This window comes from Piliocolobus tephrosceles, chromosome 4 (genome assembly GCF_002776525.5).
Source record: "Piliocolobus tephrosceles isolate RC106 chromosome 4, ASM277652v3, whole genome shotgun sequence".
NCBI classification, from domain to species: Eukaryota; Metazoa; Chordata; class Mammalia; order Primates; family Cercopithecidae; genus Piliocolobus; species Piliocolobus tephrosceles.
The window spans coordinates 27,028,988-27,048,939 of NC_045437.1; the positions used below are offsets into that span (position 1 = coordinate 27,028,988).

At 34.7% G+C, this 19,952-nt stretch overlaps 1 long non-coding RNA gene across 2 annotated transcripts in view; it reads left to right on the forward strand.

The window, feature by feature from the left end:
- The window catches only part of LOC111546709, a 31,503-nt gene that overhangs the window by 4,646 nt on the left and 6,905 nt on the right, over positions 1-19,952 (forward strand). The window contains exons 2-4 of one of the 2 annotated variants that reach the window (XR_002732884.1): positions 761-921; positions 10,018-10,121; positions 14,631-14,735. This is a non-coding gene — a long non-coding RNA (uncharacterized LOC111546709). Of the gene's footprint in view, positions 1-760; positions 922-3,190; positions 3,352-10,017; positions 10,122-14,630; positions 14,736-19,952 lie in introns of both variants that reach the window. The other variant, XR_002732883.1, reaches the window with a different exon arrangement.

Genomic DNA, 19,952 nt, shown 5'->3' on the forward strand with positions numbered 1-19,952 from the left:
AAAAAAAAAAAAAAAAAAAAAAAAAAAAAAAAAAAAAAGAGGTTAAACAGGATTATGTGATATGTTTTAGGTACATGGAATTGACAAAATATTGTTCAATCTTTTTTAGGTTGTATTTTTGTGAATAATACTAATATATGTTCCAAAATTTATGGGATTTATAAAATTCTAATGTTTGAGCATATGCTATAAATCATAATTATAGCTATTATGTTGTTATTGTAAACCATGGAGATAACTAAATGTATTTGTCAATCATGTTTCTGAATGCAACTACCCTAAACATTTTGTACTCACAAACCATTGTTGTCTTGTTTTGATCCTCTTCAAACAATGGTTTATAATCAGTTATGGAACTTTGACAGGTGTTCTCAAATGCAAGTTTCTGATGACTTTGGATATTGTGACATTGGAATAAGGAAAAACATACAGGACTCATGAAAATTGAAATGTTCATGGATATAAAGCAAGAGTTAACGGAATGGAGTGAACTAATAGAAAACTTAAATAATCTTTTTAACTTCTGCTTGGAATATTGCTGATCATTGTTTTGTTTTTCAGAGTCCAGGAAACTTATTTTGAACTATTTATGGCCTTTAATAGTTGAGTAAGTTGTACTCCTGCAAACAAAATTTGGAGCATATTTGTCTCTCTCTGCCTGGCTTCTCCAGAATTTGGAAACTAGTATTGCATATTCTTAACTTACGGCAGTATAATCATTTGCATCAGTGCAATAAGAATCCTTTTTCTTTTGCAACAGAATGCAATTGGAGCAACTGGTTGCTTTACCAGGCTTTGATTGGAAATGTGTGCTTCTCTTTAAGGAGTCAAGCTCAACCTGCAGAGCTGATGAGAATCCCTTGGGAAAACTGGCCTCAAATGTTTGTCTACACAGTCCACATACAAGATTCTTAACCTGCAGTGAGTAAAGAATGTCACTTTCCAACATGCTCAGACATCACATGCTCTTGGGACCTCAAGAAGAGAGGAGTTTACCCAATTCACAGTTATATAAGGATAAAAACCTAGGCTGGGCTCAGCTTTAAATGATCTTATCTGAGATTCTTTGTGAAACAGATTTTCATGAAAGCCAATCTAAAGGGCCTAGGTAGAAATAATTGTTTTTGCTGCACTTTATGCAAGTAATCAAGCCAAGTATAAGATTAAAGTCTATTTTGCAAACAACACACTCTTATTATGATTTGTTTTTAACAGAAATGAGGACAAGACAGAGATAAATTATAATTCAAAACTTACCATCATTAGTTTCCAGACTTATTACTTGTTTTTAAGTTTTTGCCTACATTTTACACTAACCTTGCTTATTCCTGTGAACCAGCCAACCATCTCTGGTTGCAGCTCAGAAAGGACAAAAGGGGATGAGTAATGTAGAAATCTGGATCAATATTTTAGTTCTGAACAATTATCCTGCAAATCCTGCCAGCTGATGGGAATAAATAGGATGCTCATCACCCGGAGTTTTCCTTTTAGGGAAAGTAAAACCAAGGGAGCTAACCAAAGCAACACCCCATGCACCCAAATCTTAACAAGCATAGCTACAGCCACCAGTTATCTGGGTGTGTCACAAGACATCCTTTTCTTTCCTTTGTTGGAGGAGAACTCAATTCCACAGCTTCACTTTAGCATTACAGCTTGTGATAAGGAGTCTATGCAACTTCCATGCTGAGACACAATTTTGGTCCCAAAGTCATTTCCAAGTTTATGTCAAAGGCCTAAGAAAACTGGATCTTAGGGATCCAGAAGACAGACAATAGTGAAAGTCAAAAGACACAGCACAGGTGAGCATGACTGATTCCTGCTGATTAAGCCAAGCTTCCTGTTTCATGGATAAAGGTCATGCTAGTATCCATGGTATAAATTAAGTCTAGAGAATTCAAAGGCTATTGCCGGCAGGGGAGATAGGGAGTACATATGAAAGAGCAGTTATTCCCATCCCCTAGGCCCCATGTTAACATAGATGAAAGCCACTTTGACACCCATGGGTGGCACCCTGTCACAGTTACTGGGACTCAGAAGGACAGAGGAAAGAAAGAGGAACAACTCACTTTCTCTCCCTCACACACCCTGGGTATTTGCTAGTAAAAGAAAACCTGGCACACATGCTCCCCTATTTCTAGATGAGTAGCCATTCATCTTTAGTCTGCACCCTTTTAGAACACATTCTGACCCCCTGGGACCCTTCTGAAAAAAATGCCTTCTTTTTTCCTTTTTCTTCCTCTGTCCTCTATTCACTGATAGATAGGTAATGGTGTCACATATCACGGAACACTTCCCTCAGATGCATCCTTCAAACGGGAAGGAGTTAATTTCTCAAACTGTAGACTAATTGACTTAGGATTAGGTTCAGGGGAAGGGAATGCGGAAACCTGACATGTAGAGGACTACCTGCTTGCAAACGAGACGTTCCCGATAAGTCCTACTCTTGCAAACGAAGCAGGGGGTTCCCGATAGGAGCCAGCTGCAAACAGCAGACCCTGGGGGCTTGTTTATGTGTAAACATATTGAAAATCCAGAAAGTCAGGCAAAGGTCAGAAAAACAACAATGTGTCTTGTGACTTGGTAACATTCCACAAATGACGGTATAAAATAAAGCAGAGCGTGTCGTTCGGGGTGGCCGCCATGTTTGTCTTGTCTTGTGTTGTCTTGTGTGTTCATTCCTTTGTTTAGGAAACACGCGGACCCCAACACTGACATGCCAGTAAAAGGGTAAAAAAAAAATTTTTTTTTTTTTAACCCATTGGGTTTTTGGCCTCTCTCTCCCTGTGCAAACTAGTAAAAGGTCTCTGTACTTTCAAGTTGTCCTTACCCACTCCTTGTTTCATTTTGATACATATTTTCTAATAACCTGTTTGTCTCTTCTCACTTTTAGGCCATCAAACTCCAAACAAACTGCAACTGGAGCCTTGGATGATGGCCTTTTTTCTACTGGGAACCCTGAGATAGGCCTCTGAGGGAAATCTGACTACCATTTTCCCAAAACAGCTTCCCTGTCAGCATGAAGCAATTAAGATTGGTCTTCATCCTTATCTTTATCCTTATTCTAATGGCAGTTAGAGGTATTTCTTTAGAGGGGAGAATGAGACAGTCAAATGCCTAGGCAGATAAAAAGGTGTCCCTGGAGAATTTCCGACCTGCCACACAAGTGTTTACATCAGATACTTTTGTGCAGATGAAGGAAACTTCCCAGGGCTTGTCTGGGCATACCCACAGTGGACTGGAGCCCAGCACTCACTGGAGGAAGTGAGTGGAGCCATGGGGAAGTCATGCCTTGTGCAGGGGAGGAGCCTGCTCTCTTGAGCTCCTGTGGTAACCTGGGAATAAATCTGTGAGGTGAGGACCGCTTAGCAGGAACCCCTCTAGCTTTGCTGAAAGTTTTATTTTTTCTTTTTGCCCTATAAAGCCCTGCTCTACTCACCCTTCAATGTGTCTGCATTCATAAATTTTCCTGGTCATGGGACAAGAACCTAGGTTTTAGCTGAACTAAGGAGCAAAATTCTGCAACATGAGATCTAAGAAACTATGCCTAGATCCATTAAATCAAATTGTTAAAAAGCAAATAGAAAAAGTCTTCACAGCACTAGACAAAAATGAAACATTATACATAAATAAGTTATAGTTTGAATGGATTGTCAGAAACCATGACTAGAAGACAGTGGAGCAACATTTTCAAATTTCAGAAAGAGAGAAAGAAAAAAAAAAAAAGAAGAAAAAAGAAAAGAAAACATAAAAAAACACCTGTCAGTTTAGTATTCTATACCCATTGAACATAACCTTCATTAGAATGTGAAGTAGACATATGCAGGTGAACAAAAAATCAAGAGAACAATATTTATGTTCTACATGAAATTATAAAGGAAATTTCTCAGGCTGGGTGAAAATTATACTAGTGAGAAGCAGATTCGAAGGACTAAAGGAAGAGATGTTAGACTGACAAAGTGAATTTTTAAAAGCCAGATCTAATTTCTTATCGTCTATAAGGATCCACTTTGAATATTAAAAAAAGGTAATAATTAAATTGCTAGAAAATATACTTCAAATAAAAAATGAGCACATGTAGCTTGGAGAAGATATATTAACATAAAAAGGACTTCAGTAAAAAGAGTATTATGCATAGTTATAGAAAAATTTATCAGAAAAATAATATCAATTATAATGTGTATACCTAATAAGAGAGCCTCAAGATATTTGAAGCAAATCTGACAGAATTAAAAAGAAGAATGGATAAATAAATTCACAATTATAGAAAAAGATCATACACCAGTTTCTTGGTAATTAATACAACCACTGGGGAAATAATAAGAAAACAAAAATAAAGACATAGATCCAAATAACACTTTGGACTAATCAATATTTCTAGAAAACTGCAGAGTCAACATTGTTTTCCAGTGTTCATGTATATTCACCATGGTAGACCCTTTAATGTACATAAACATAATGTTGACAAGTTTAAATAGATTAACAATTTATAGAGTGTATTATCTCTATAGAGTGTATATCTCTAATTAGGTTACAATGAAACCTAATTAGAAATTAGTGACTGTACTCTAGGAAAACAAAGTTCTTTTAAATGATCCATTAGTCAAAGAGGAAAACTCTAAACTGTAAATTATATGAAAAGAGAGTTTAATTTTACACATTGTTTTGTTCCCAGCGTCTAGAAGAGTGACTGACAATTAATAAATGGTTAACAATTATTAATGTAAGAAATGCCCAGGGGACAGAGAAATAAATGATAAGGAAATATACCATGACTTTTCATGAGAAATAAATGATGAACAGGTTTTTCATGAAAGATGTAACAGAGACCCAGCATGGGGCAGGATGGCAATAAACATTGGTCTATTTCCTAGGAAACACACAGATTAATGGCTAAAAACACACGCCTACGAAAGACAATACTTAGAGTTTCCAATCAAGACTCTATTACAGACTCTATAAACTAGAGCAATATTCTAAAATTATTGATTCTTTAGTTTCCTAATAGAAAAAAACTTAAGAAATAATAAAGTTTTTTTGTTGTTGCTGCTGTTGTTTTTATACCAAGCTTAATTGAAGTGATTTGTGTTAAAGTGTTCAGTACAGTAACTGTTTCAAAACAAATAAATCAATGAATAACACTATTATCACAATTATATGCTGTTAATGCCAGGAATACTAAACATCTGATTCCTAACATCAAGGTCTGTAAGACTGTGTGAACTTTGTAACCTCACTTAATCTCTTAGACATATGTTTCCTTTAAAGAAAACATGGGGGGAAAGAGTATTTGTACGCTCTGGAGCAATTTAGAAATCACTTCTTGGGGGAAAATGGCTAATATAATATTAATATTAATATCATTGTGATTAAATGTTTTAGGAAGTTCTACAAAGAAAATAAATCAATTTAGAGAGTAAATGTAATCTACAAATACAGTAACTCATTTTATCAAAGTATTTTGGTGTTATTATGGATTTTTACACAGTGAACAAAACACACTTGATTTTCTTTAGGAAATGCAATACTATTATTAAGAAATGAGTAGATAGAGGCTTAGCCCTATTTTTGAAATGACTCTCTAAGGTCTTACAAATTGAAAAAGCAAAACCCAAGACAAAACAATTAATTTGCAAAAGTCAGTATTATCGATAGGAATCAACAAAGAAAAAGACTCAAAACTGAATATTTAATGTGCGAGTTTGTGAGGTTTTTGTTGTTGTTGTTGTTTGTTTTGCATTGTTTTGTTTTTTTTGAGATGGAGCCTCACCCTGTCACCCAGACTGGAGTGCAGTGGCACGATCTCAGCTCACTGCAACCTCTGCCTCCCGGGTTCAAGTGATTCTCCTGCCTCAGCCTCCTAAGTAACTGGGACTACAGGCCTCCACCACCATGCACGGCTAATTTTTGTATTTTTAGTAGATACAGGGTTTCACCATATTGGCCAGGCTGGTCTTTAATTATTGATCTTGTGGTCCACCCACTTTGGTCTCCCAAAGTGCTGGGATTACAGTTGTGAGCCACCATGCCCAGCCAAGTTTTTTAATATTTTGTTATTTTTGTTACTTTCCTTTGTCTCCACTTTCCCTCTCTGAATTAAAATCCACGCCTTGATTTGTCAAGAAAATATGTAATGAGTACCCACTATGTATAAATCTTTGCACCATTTGCCACAAGAAAGGCTGATATCAATTATATAAAGCTTTAGAATGTGCTGGAAGCAATAAGGACAAAAGAGTGACAAATAAAACAGAAATATATCTAACATTGCTTTAAAGTTATAATTTGTAATTTTAATTCAACCTGTAGCAGTCTGGTTAGTCTTGAGTATTTATTGAAATTCTATGGACTGTATTTATAAGCTGAGGATTAAAACAAATAGCCTGCAGATTTTCTGTATGGACTTACTAGAATGGTATATATAAAGTGCCTGCCTGATATATGCCTGCCTGATATAAAGTAAGTCACTTCATATATAGTAGTTACTGTAATTATGTTTGGGGAAAACCATGAAAGTTTTATGAGAAAAATGTGTCCTTTGAGCTTTTACAAACAACTTAGTAGGTAGAGTCTGAAAGTTAAATGTGTGTGTGTGTGTGCACATGCGTGTGCCATGGCCCACTTGTATAATGTTCAATTCCACAAACTACCCATCAAAATATGTGTTTAAATGCATAAATTACATAGAAATACCTATTACAATAAACATGAAATATATTGACAATTATTACAGTATTTTATAAATTATAACATATATGTGCTTCTTGTGACACAATAAATAAGCAAGCATTTAAATCCAGGCAAGTTAAATTTTGTGTTTCAAGAAGGATTAGTGTAACAAATGTAATGGCTGAACATTAAACTCTAGGCTGGTTGTTAACTGTCTTTTACATATTGATCAGCAAAGGATTGTGAATGACAATGATGGAAAGTAACTTCTTGTCTGGGTCAGAAGTGGAGAACTCTGAATTTGAGTGTTTTGTGGCCTAATGACTATTGCCAGGCCCAATATAGCTCAATAGATGGCCAGTTTTATGGCATAGCCATCTGTACAGAGGAAGATGGTGATCACTAATGTTTTGTTGATCAAAATAATTATTATAATTTTACAGTAAAGATAACTATAAATGGCATTTTGAGGTATCTGCACAAGATATATCAAATGAAAATAATCTGAAATTTCAAAGATGTGTTGTTTCCACGCAAGATCTCAAAATCCCTGAATTTCACACACAGATTCCATGAACGCGAAGTTAAGAACCCATGATCTGGATGTTTGACAAAATACCTTCAGCAGGAATAATGAAAGCCCTGACATTTCTGTGTGCATAAAAACTGGAAAACTGGCCGGGCACGGTGGCTCACGCCTGTAATCCCAGCACTTTGGGAGGCCGAGGCAGGCGGATCACGAGGTCAGGAGATCAAGACCATCCTGGCTAACACAGTGAAACCCCACGTCTACTAAAAATACAAAAAAAATTAGCCAAGCGTGGTGGCGGGCGCCTGTAGTCCCAACTACTCAGGAGGCTGAAGCAGGAGAATGTCGTGAACCCGGGAGGCAGAGCTTACAGTGAGCAGAGATTGTGCCACTGCACTCCAGTCTGGGCCACAGAGCGAGACTCCGTCTCAAAAAAAAAAAAAAAACTGGAAGACTTTAAAAATAATAAATCACTAAATCTTTATAAAAATCAATGATTTAGGCGTGTATTAGCTTATATCGCAGATGAGGAAACTGCGACATGGGATGAATAAATAATTTGCTAAAGTCACATAGATTGTGAGTGGGAAACTGGAAGTGGTTAATGCTTCAATAACTACACTAAAAGGCTTATTTAAAAGGCTTTTTCACAGATACATTTATTCTCTTCTACATACTTAGTAATGAAATTTTAGTAATATCTGTAGCAAAAAGAACCAAGTTTAGGTTGTTGTACAAAATGACAAATGCATGGAGGGTCAGTTATACCACAAAAAGTTTTATGAATACTCAAACTCACCTACTAATGGCAACAGTGAGAGAGAATGTGGAGGTCATCCTAAAGAGACAACACCATCTCACCAAGGTCTATCAAATCTAATCTCTCCTGTATTACTTTCTCATTTTTAATTTAGTGTTTTTCATATGCTGCTATATATATGCCATTTTTCACTCTATATGATTTGGGAAGATTTTCTTTAAACAATAAAACAAAATTAGTGACCACATCCTCGACACTGAGTGATCATATAATTTAGGTTAAATAATTTATCCTTATATAAATGAAATAATATTCTCCCTGAAAATATAGAAGACTAATTGGTGTGTGTGTGTATATAATGTATATATATATTTTAATCAATATGTATATTCAACCTGAGAATGACTTTTTGATAACACAATATCCTTGAATGTCAGGTTGTTGAAAGGATCTCAGATTTCTACAAATCCAGTCTGAAAATGTAATCTTTGGAAACACAGGTATCAACAGGTTTTCAAAATATTTGAGTGTAAAACAGAGTTATTTACTAATAAGTTATTAATATTTTTATATAACATACAGCCATTTGGGATATTAAATATTTTTATTTTATCTTTTGTGGCACTATGAAAGATTGGAGTCTTTTATGTCTATCACATTGTCATTTTAAAAGGCACCAAATAAATCTAAAAATAGTAATTATAATAACTAGTCATCAGAAGCTATAAGTTTTCAGATGTTAAAAATTATGACTTAATCACCTTCATGGAAGCATTTAATTGAGCAAGACACTCAATGTGAAATTCATATGTCATTACCAAAAACTGTCATAAATCAACGTGCTTCATTACATTACTGCCACAAATAAGTGACTTAGGTGAGAAAAAAATCTGTTTTGTGATATTATTCAGTAACTCATTTTAACATTTGAATGTTCTAAAAAAAAAAACAAATCCAGTTGATCATGTGTATCTCATAGATTGCAGGTCTTTTCCATTGTAGACTGACTGCAATTTGGAAAAGTGGATTTGTCCACCATGAAATGAATGAGAGATGAAGATACTGTCTGAGATAGTTGGTCCTTCAGAAATCTAACAGAGCAACAGTCTAGATATACTGAGGAATAATAGCTATATGTTAATAAATTCCATATTTGTTCTCATAGGCTCAGTGTGATTCAGCATAGGAAACTCATAAAACATTGCTATGGCCTTTAGAAGACTGAAATGCAAGTCTCCTTGAGCAACAGGCTACTGAAGAGATCTCAGACTCTTACAAGTCTGTCCAACAGTGTAACACATTTGTGTATATCCTATATCCAATAACGTAACTAAACTTAAACTACCCGACAACTAAAATTATTTGGTAAAGCTCTTACACTTCATCCACCCTAAGATAAAATAATGCTTGTTAAATTTTCATTTTAAATAATAGTTTGGTTATTGGCTAAATTTTAATGAGCCATGATCTTCGTTTAGTAATTTTTTAACATAAAATTATGCTAAACAAGGCATGATATACAAACAAAAATACCTTAATTTCTTAGGTTTCTTTTTATGATGCACTTTGCAATTTAAAGATTAAATGCTTATGCTATAAATTCAATAAGGTCATACATATGTAAAACTTTCTATAATAGTCTCAGGATTTTGAGGAGGCTTGAGAGTCAGATGTAAGGAAATTTTATATAGATTAGACTGTGATTAGTAGACTGGATTTTTTTTTTTTTTTGAGATGGAGTTTTGCTCTTGTTGCCCAAGCTGGAGTGCAATGGCATTATCTCGGCTCACTGCAACATCCGCCTCCTGGGTTCAAGCAGTTCTTCTGTTTCAGCCTCCTGAGTAGCTGGGATTACAATAGATTGAATTTTATCAAGGAAAGTATTTCTTCTAGAAAAAGTAGATACACTTTCAAAGATACATTAATGTACATGAGAGCTTGCCTGTGTGCTCAATAGAAAGCTAAAAATAAAGAGGTTATCATCTAATGGCACAAAGTTTTCCTCTTTCATAAGCTTGCATTTTCTTTTCTTATTAAACACCATCTCACCTTTCTTTTCCAGGAAACATTTTCTGAAAATGTCAGAACTCTTAAAAACATGGATGAGGAAAGGCATAAGGACTGCTTTATGCTTGTCTTATGAATTTTAAAAGATGTAATTTAAAGGTACTTTAAAGTGATATTTGTGCCCTTGTAACTGATTCAAAGTAGACTGCCTAGGACAATAGGTAATAAGAGTCTACAAATATCAATAAATTATGAGAAAAAAATGGTCCAATGGTACTTAAAATTGCATTGTGATTTATTAAATAACACATCAAACAGCTCCACCTGTAACATTAAGATTCCATTTGAACATATACAAAATATATTTATTGCAACCTGAAGTGATTTGGAAAGTATGCTGGGAAGAAAATATATTTACAAGTTAGTCTCAGAGGGTAGGTATCCTGTAGCCAGATGGAATAAGAAGAGAGGGAAAGGAGGTTTTGGTCAAAGGGGGAGCACAAGCTAAGGAATAAAGCCACAAACAATTAGGTAAAGTGCAATTAGCTGAATATTGCATAAGCGTACATATGGGAAGGAATGGAAAAAGGAGTGACAATATGAAGCTAAAGGGTTTGGAGTGTTCAAGATAGTACTAGGCTTCCTAGCCTATTACAAGAAATCTTATTTTAGAGTGCGATAGATAAGAACTCTAAGGATGTAGATAGGAGATATCTATGTTTTGATTAATGGATTGAAAGTGAAAGATGCACTGAAATTGGAGGATGGAATAAAAATGTGATAGAATTGAAAAGAGAAAAATCAATTAGCCTAATTTCATTGATACTTAAAGAACATATGAAAAATAGTAAATTAGTGATATAAATCTCTTCTAATTCACCAGGGTGAGTGAACAAAGAAAATTGGATTTCAAAGTATTCATGACATAGATGCAATAAGCTTTCTCAGTCCGACATAGCCAATTGACGGAAGGGAAAATTTTGAGGATTGTAAAATGTCTTGCTTGTAGACTAATAGGATATCAATAAACCATATGAACAATAATTTGAAATCGCTTTTGTAAGGTATCATGAAGGTAAACCCTGTTTAGAACAAATTAGATTTGAAGTACTTGTGACAAATGCAGTTAAAATTGCCTTTATGCAGCTGGAAAATTGTTGCTTAGCAGAAAAGCTTGTGCTGGACAAATAGATGTCCAAATTGAATAGATGTTTTCTTAAGCTGAACTAATTGAGACAAATATCCTTATTAAATCAAAAAAAATTGAAATAACTTACCTATGACAGGGTAAATGATTTTAATATACACAATAAATATGTGATGTATATGTGTATATAAATATGTATATGTAGTAATAATAGTGCTATTTTTAAATGATATTTTACATAGTGCTATTTTTAAATGATTTTTCAATTATTGTTGTTGGTCTGTGTTGTTTTTGTTTGTTTGTTTGTTTGTTTGAGATGGAGTCTTGCTCTGTCGCCCAGGCTGGAGTGCAGTGGCGGGATCTCAGCTCACTGCAAGCTCCTCCTCCCGGGTTCATGCCATTCTCCTGCCTCAGCCTCCTGAGTAACTGGGACTACAGGCGCCCGCCACCTTGCCCGGCTAGTTTTTTGTATTTTTTGTTTTAGCAGAAACGGGGTTTCACCGTGTTAGCCAGGATGGTCTTGATCTCCTGACCTCGTGATCCACCCGTCTCGGCCTCCCAAAGTGCTGGGATTATATAGGCTTGAGCCACCGCGCCCGGCCGTTCTGTGTTGTTTTAATCATCAAAGCTGTTTGATTTCTGTTTTTGTGTTTTTTGATTTTTTTAGGTGGAGTCTCACTCTGTCGCCCAGGGTGGAATGCGGTCTTAGATCACTACAACCTCCACCTCCCGGATTCAAGTAATTCTTGTTCCTCAGCCTCTCGAGTAGCTGGGATTGCAGGCACGCACCACCACGCACTGCTAAATTTCTTGTATTTTTTGTAGAGAGGGGTTTTGCCATGTTGGCTAGGCTGGTCTCAAACTCCTGACCTCAAGTGATCCACCCTGGCTTCCCAACCAGCTGATTCCTGTTTAAAACTTATAGAGATGTTCCCACAAGTACTTTATCTTACAATTTACTGAACAATAGAGGCAGTGAAGATGTTTTTCAGAAAGCAATTTGATCCTGACATTTTCTTCTTATAATCCTGTGCTTTCCTCATGTTTTTTCATATTAAAAGTAACAGTTATTGTGATGGCACCTAGGATTTGTAACAACCTATTCCCTCCTTTCCTGCATGACCTTCTTTATGTCACTTCTCCAAATGCAAAGTATACTCCCTCAGTGTCATTACATTATTTGATTTCTGCCCTGTTCCCTCGCCTTTCTATGTGTTTGTTTCCATATGCCCATCTCCTAGTCACATTTTATCTGTTTAATGCCAACTTAACTTTCAATGCTGTTCACAGTTTACCTCAATCTCAATGTTTTCTCTTGACTTGGCTGCCAATCCTCATGGTTGCCAAAGAATCCCAAATTATCTCTTTCAAAAATACAAGGCAGGAAGGAGGGCAGTCAGGAAAGAACAAAGAAAGGAAGGGAGAGAAAAGAAAAGAGAAAGAGAGAAAGATACTTAAAATTAAGGAGGAAGAACTTCACACTGAATTAAAATTGGTAATATTCAGGGATGATTTCATACTAGTCATACAGTGATAAATATTAGTCAAATTAATGAATTATTCCAAAAGATCGTGAATTGTAAAAATTACCCTGAAGCATTTTAGGAATATTATATTGAAGTAGGTATGCAATTTCAAAAGAAACTGGACTGTAAATATAGCCATCGTGTGTACCTATGGACCAGAATATTATATTTTGCTTAAGTTTGAAGTGTTAACATGCCCAATTTGCAAACCTAGCAAATTTTCTGCAGAACTTAAGATTGTATAGTATCTGAGTTTTCCATTTCTCACAACAGTCGGAATTCTATTTTATTGAAAATTACACAATAAAATGTTAAAAAATATTTGTTCTTGTGGTTGTGTAATCTTATGCCAAAGTCGATAAATTCTTAAATTAAAATCAAACCCACTAGGCACAACAATTTGAGAAAAATGGTTATTACAACATATACCATTTAAAGGGTCAATGCCTTTTTAATATTACAGTGAAGAAAAATAACCATACCAATTATTTAATATACCAAGAATACAAAGATATAAAATCTTTTTCTTTCATATATCACACTATCTGATGTATTTAGCTGTGACGACATTCCAGAAAACATCACTTTTTAAAATTTCTAAGATTTTGTTATGCTGCTAACAAATCAATTTTTTCAAATACTGTAACAAAATCCCTAAATGGGCTTTAAGAGAACTATTTTCAATGTGATCATTAATCATATTTTATTTATCATCCATACATAGACAGTAGCTTATCTGGTATTCCTAGTGTCTGAAGTGAAGAGTAACACACACACACACACATACACACACCCCAATACCAATTTAATTTATAAATATATAATAATTTGTTTTCAAATATTTATATTGATACTTGCTTGTGTACTTATTTGTAATGTGGGTCTATAAAAGAGACTATTTGCTTTCTGTTAAATGGAAGCATAAAGCAGTGCTTGTCAAAAATTCAAAATCAACTTGCTTTGTCAATATTTTCAGATGTTTTTGGCTCAATCTGATGACAGCATCACTGCAGTGAAGGGATCCTATTAAAATGTTTTAAGTAAAGATAAAAAGTCACCAATGGGAAAAAAATAAAATCAAGGAAATAAACGGAAAATCAATGAACATGTGAAATGTAATGTCAATTTATATAATAATAATGTAGTATGCTATAAACATCACAGAATGTAAAATTAACAAGAATTCATTGAGGCAGAACAATTTCTATGCGTTCAGAAGTCAAGTCTTTGATGGCTAATTTTTATATTACTTCATTAAAATATCTCTACTGAAGCAAAATAATTGCAAATCTTTTTGAATGAAATCAATTTATCTTTAATTTTAAATATTTGGAATAGATGGCATAGTTTTGTCACAAAACATAGCTAACATCAATGCAGCATTACAACTTCAAACATCTTTGGAATTATAGATCTTCTTTGAAATTGTAAAATTTTACTTTGAAATTATTGTTAATATTTATGTTGCACAACCACAAATGTAGAAATAAAATTATAAAATCTACAGATAATGTTTTATTTTAACCACACATATGTTGCAATAGTTCCAAATAAATGAAAGGTTTACTGATTAATCATTTTCAACATTATTACATTATTTAAATAATATTAATCATATTTAAGTAAAAATACCTGAAGTCATAAAATTAATTTAATAATAATGTATAATATATTGTTAATATCTTTTATTTTTATAAAAACATACCAAGGAAGCAGCAGTGTGTATTTTTTATTTATTTTAAAAATTAACTTTTCAATAAATTATTTAGGAAATGTGCTGAGACAAAGAAGCAGTCGTCACTGCCCACAAACAAGAAATCAATTGTCTTTTGGAGAGTTTATGATATGTGAGGGCTAGTGAAGTTACATTAAAGAAGAGCATATAAAAAAATCCAGATCTTTATATATTGTAGTACAGTTTCACTATAAATCTCTAAGATTACACTTTAGACTAAGCCACATAGTCAAACTGTTGTCTATTTATTCCTTTTGAAGATTGGAACTCCCACAACTTTGACAGACTAACTCCTCAGAAAACATTATTCTTTGACATCAATATGTTTTGCACAAAATTGAATGGCAAGTGAAAGGCATCAAACAGTGAGAATCTAGAAAACAGTGCATGAAGAGGAAAGCTTTGCTCAATACAAGTCACTTGCATGGGACATTCTTCTATAGTGACTTTATTATATATGGGAACAGAGAGGTAATATGAAATGGAATATGGCACAAGCAAGCACAAATATTCAAATACGTGTAGGAACAACTGGATGCAATAAAACATTACAAAAAATATAAAAATGACAGCAGGAAAAAGACTTTATATATGTGTTTTTTTTTGTTGTTGTTGTTGAGAATAAAAGATAGTTTCATTTCATTAGTGGACACGAGATGAGTTGATGCAGTATGCAAGTGGATACCACTCTTTCCAAAGAAAATATGAACAATGTCTCAAATAGATACCAAATGTTTAAATTCCTTCTATGTGAGTTTCAAGGATAAAGAATAATAAAACAACCAAATACACACAATATTCCAGTAAAATGATTCATTGGGGCTTACAGAAAGTGTAGCTAGAGAGAGACATGAACTTGTAGATGATTTGTTTCTGGCTAATGTTGTGAGAGGAGTGTAGCATTTCCATTCTTCTCAGTTTCCTATCTCACCTTTTGGAAGGACATGATTCCATATTATAATTACTCTGTCTCTTTCTTTCTTTATTCGTTTACCCTACTTTACTGAAAAATCTCAAACATCATAGAAACATGCATGTCTTCGTTCTCCAAGTTTGAAAAGAAAATAATGTAGAAAGCTCCGTTTTTTTTTTTTTTTTTTTTTTTTTGCCCTGGCATTTATATAATCTCGCATCTGATTACTCCCATATCAGTATTCTACCCATCTTAGAGCAAAAATGCCTCTTAAAAAAAAGGACATCGCACTCAGCATGGTGGCTCATGCCTGTAATCCCACAACTTTGGGAAATTGCACCACTGCACTCCAGCCTGGGCGACATAGCAAGACTCCATCTAAAAAGAAAAGAAAAAAAAAAGGTACATTACTGATTCCATTTCAGCATCACTCAATTACGATTCTCTAACTGTCTCTTATTTGTCTTTACGAAATGCCACATCTGGCATATTTGGCAAAAGACTTTTTTTTTCCCCCACCATTTCAATGAACACAAAAATGACATTCTCAATATCAAATCAAATGACCACATTTTATTAATATTTTACTCCACCTGAAACTATGAAGGATATAACTAATTTGTCCATTTTTCTTTAAGCACATATCTGTATTCATTTTGATAACCCACCGCTCTTGATTGTTCCCTTACTGAATGTTTGTCTCTTCTTAGTATCCTTTGCCCATTCTACTCTTTTAAAAATACTGTTGCAGTAACCGAAGAGTTGTTTTTGATTCCACTTCTTTGTCATACTAAAGTCAGCTCTTTCAGGCTTCTGGATTTTGATATTAAATATGTGTTTAGCAGTTCAAACTGTATATATGTGTATTCTAGCTCAGATCCAGAAATCCATTTCCTTCTTTTCGTTCTCACTTGGATTCCTCAAGCAATTTAACATGTTCTAAATATTTCTTTAAAAGTCTTCCATGTTTATTTAGGTTTCAACTCTACCCACAGAATAGACTAATTTAATAATTTTATACTATCCTTGGTCTTTTGCTTTATATGATCTTCTACATCCAATAGAAGGTTGTTCAGTTAAACCTTAAAAACCTATTGCACACTTTTTAATTATCTGAATTTTCATCAACACCATGGTAGAAACCTCCCCAATACGGAGCTTTGTAATAATTGATTTTTAAAATCCCACCATGATATGTTATTATATATTCTCCTCAAAATAAAAAAAGTAAAAAGTTTTACTGTAAAACATGGTTTAAAAAAACATTGATTTCTCTGCTTCAGGAGTTTCCTTTTCTATGGTAGATGAAACTAGGTACAATAATTTGTTGTTTTCTTTGGAGAGATGTCAAGGCATGCTCCACGCCCTCTGAAACTAGGTAGATTGTATCACATACACTGTGGACCAACATACTTGCTACTTTCTGATTTGATCTGATTGACGGGATGTCAATAATGTAGCGGAACAATGTGATATTCTTGTCATGTACAGTCTCTTTGGACTATGTCAGACAAATGGCATGAGAGTTAACATAGTCCTTGAGCTAATTCATAAATGTATATTGTTACCATTTTACATAAATGTAATCGTTGAAGCCCTTATTTTCTCACAGGGGTGGGGGAAAATTGCTATTCCTAGATTAATGTCTGTATGTTATGAATCTGAGTGTGTGCCAATCTACTTGAGCAAATAAACATCTGGAAGAGAAGCTGTAATTGGATCTATGATTTTCTTGAATTTGCATTCATTTGCTTTTATTCTCCAGAGTGCTTTTGTAAGGGCCACACCGGTAAATCAAAAAGAGGATATAATGAGGGAATATCACCTGTGTCATTTATTCAAGAATATCCAGTCTCATCTTTCCCCCGCCACACAATATTATATTACTTTTGACACAATATGTTGAGTAGGAAGCAGCACATATTGATAATTCTACTTGCTCTTCTTCACTACTGCAGATCTCATCCTACTAATCAAGGAACAAATGTGAACTTTTTTTTCAGCTAACAGAATGTGATGTTTATTCCAATTATACATTTGTGAAAAAGTGAAGTGAAAATAAGTCTTTGGACCCAGTGGAACCACTGCAAGCCCAAACTATGCTAGGACATTATTTATTACTTGAAGTCCCATTGGCTGCATTCTTAAAGGTGGATCTCTTTGTATCAATGTCAATTGGATTTCAAATCGAACAATTCTCAAAACGTTTGGACATTACCCTATCTCAGTGTTGGTTACCTGAATAAGAATGATAGTTTTTGCGTTTCAGAAAGGACTACTATAATCATCACCATATACACACACTTGTCATTGTAGTGCAAGAGCCTTTCTCTGAACAATCTGGGCTCTCTTTCATTTAATAGATTCTGAGTCTACAATGGTTGGAGAATGGGGTAAGGGAACATGACTTTTCATAGGCGTGACTGCTTTTAACCCCCGATCTTCCATTTTTTATTTTATATTTAATAAAACATTCTGGTAGATTGAACATTTCTATTATTGATTGAGACCATATGTTTTGCCCCTAGGATCTTGTCGTCTGTTAACTATCTCTGTAGTTCTCTATGAATCACTTCTTTTCCCAACCCTCCTCCCTTCCTCATTGTGATAATTGCATTCACCTTTCTTCTGATGGTTAAGTGCTGCCATCTGGTCTCTGAGACATCAGAATTCTATCATTCTCATTTCTCTCATGGAAAAAAGTTACGCATCAACATTTTCTACTCTCAGCCCTAATCTGCAAAGCAGGTTGCCTACGTGTTTCTCAGAGATACTCTTGCTTCACTCGTGATCACATTTCTAATGGCTTTGGTAGATGGAATGCGCTTTGGAACTTTCCCATGAAACATACTCCTCTTGTTGATTTGTTAGACTTGCACAGAGTGCCGTATTTACATGCTCACTTTCTCTGTCTTTTAAATTATACTTACCTTATATGTCATAACAGTTCTGGAATTCCTACTTGTCCTGCTTTCTCCACATTATTAAGATAAATACTAGTAATGATTCAGTGTTGCATCCCAAAGCACTAGCCAAAATATGAACTACTACTTTCTGGGAGAGTGCTCATAAAATGACAACTTTTTTTCTTATCCAACTTTATATTTTGCTCCTCTTGATCAAGTACTTACAGGATATAATTCTAATCATGTTTATTTATTTCCAAAAGGTATATGTTGACTTGTTATTGCTCCTATTTGGAAAGATAATGCCTTCTCTTGGAATACTTTGCACCTTCCAAATAGGGTGTATTAGTCCATTTTCACACTGCTCTAAAGATACTACCTGAGACCAGCTAATTTATAAAGTATGAGGTTTAATTGACTCATGGTTCTGTATGAATGGGGAGGCTTCAGGAAACTTACAATCATGGTGGAAGGCAAAGGAGAAGCAAGCGTCTTCTTCACACGGTGACGAGAGAGAGCACTTTAAAAACTATCAGATCTCATGAGAACTCTCTCATCTTCATAAGAACAATACGGGAGAAACAGTCAGCATAATCCAATCATCTCCCACCAGGTCCCTCCATTGACACGTGGGGATTACAGTTTGAGATGAGATTTAGATGGGGATACAGAGCCATATAATAGAATTATATTGTGCATTTACCCTAGCTTTGTTCTAGTGGTAAGAGGGGAGGTAGGGGAAGGCAGTGAGTGATAAGAATGTACTCTTATAAGGCATTCTCTTCATACAAGTTAAACTCTATTTTCTAGCTCTAAAATTATAGGATTGTGTCACCACTACAGAAGGATCAGATGTACCATTCAGTTTTGTAATTTGAAACTCTTCAACATAAATTGTCATCTGATTTCTCAATTCCCCATACTGTTCCAATTAATGCCATGAACTCTTGGTAACAGACATACTGGAGTAAAACTTTAACCTCAGAAGTTTGCTAAAGCCTTGGACTAGAGGCCTAGCTTCTTCTGTATTCTTGATTAATAAGAGTCTATTTATATGCCACCAGGACTTCCTCTGATACTTGCACTTTGTATTTAATTGCTGATCAATTACTTTCAGTCTTTGATTATCCCCAGCATTAGTTATCTAATTGTTTTGCCATGATTACAATTTTCCCTATACTTCAAGACATGCCATTTTACACTTGTCAGTGCATTTTTATTCCACTGGTGAATCATCTTAGTTAACCACCAGTGGAGCTTTTAACAACTGCACATTTGTAACACTACTACTGTCAAGGCTATTCATGGTCCCCTACCACAGTGAAAGAGAACTCTTTGTCGGTTAGTCTGTGAGTAATTCAAGAATTCCACTTAACATCTGCTTATTTGGACCACTTCTGTTCCCAACTATTGGTAGTTGAATTCCCCATGAAACAGACTCTGAAACAGAGATACTCACATGTAAAAATATTAGTGAGGAGTTTTTCAGGCCTAACAATGTGAGGAGTTAAGGAAGCAGAATTGGGCAGAGGAAGAAGTTGGTTGCTGATAACGTAGTTATACAAAAGTAGTTGGTTGCCGATTCATGGGTATGGAGGCCTCAGTCAGTTTCATGGGGAGCTCTGAAGCTGGAATGGTCACACAGAGTTGCCTTGAATTGAGACAAGAAGTCTAGAGCCCTTTAAATACTCATTGACCTGTAGTTAGATATACGCTGCCAACAATGAAGAAAGGCAATTCATTTCAGCTAAGGTCAGTGTTTG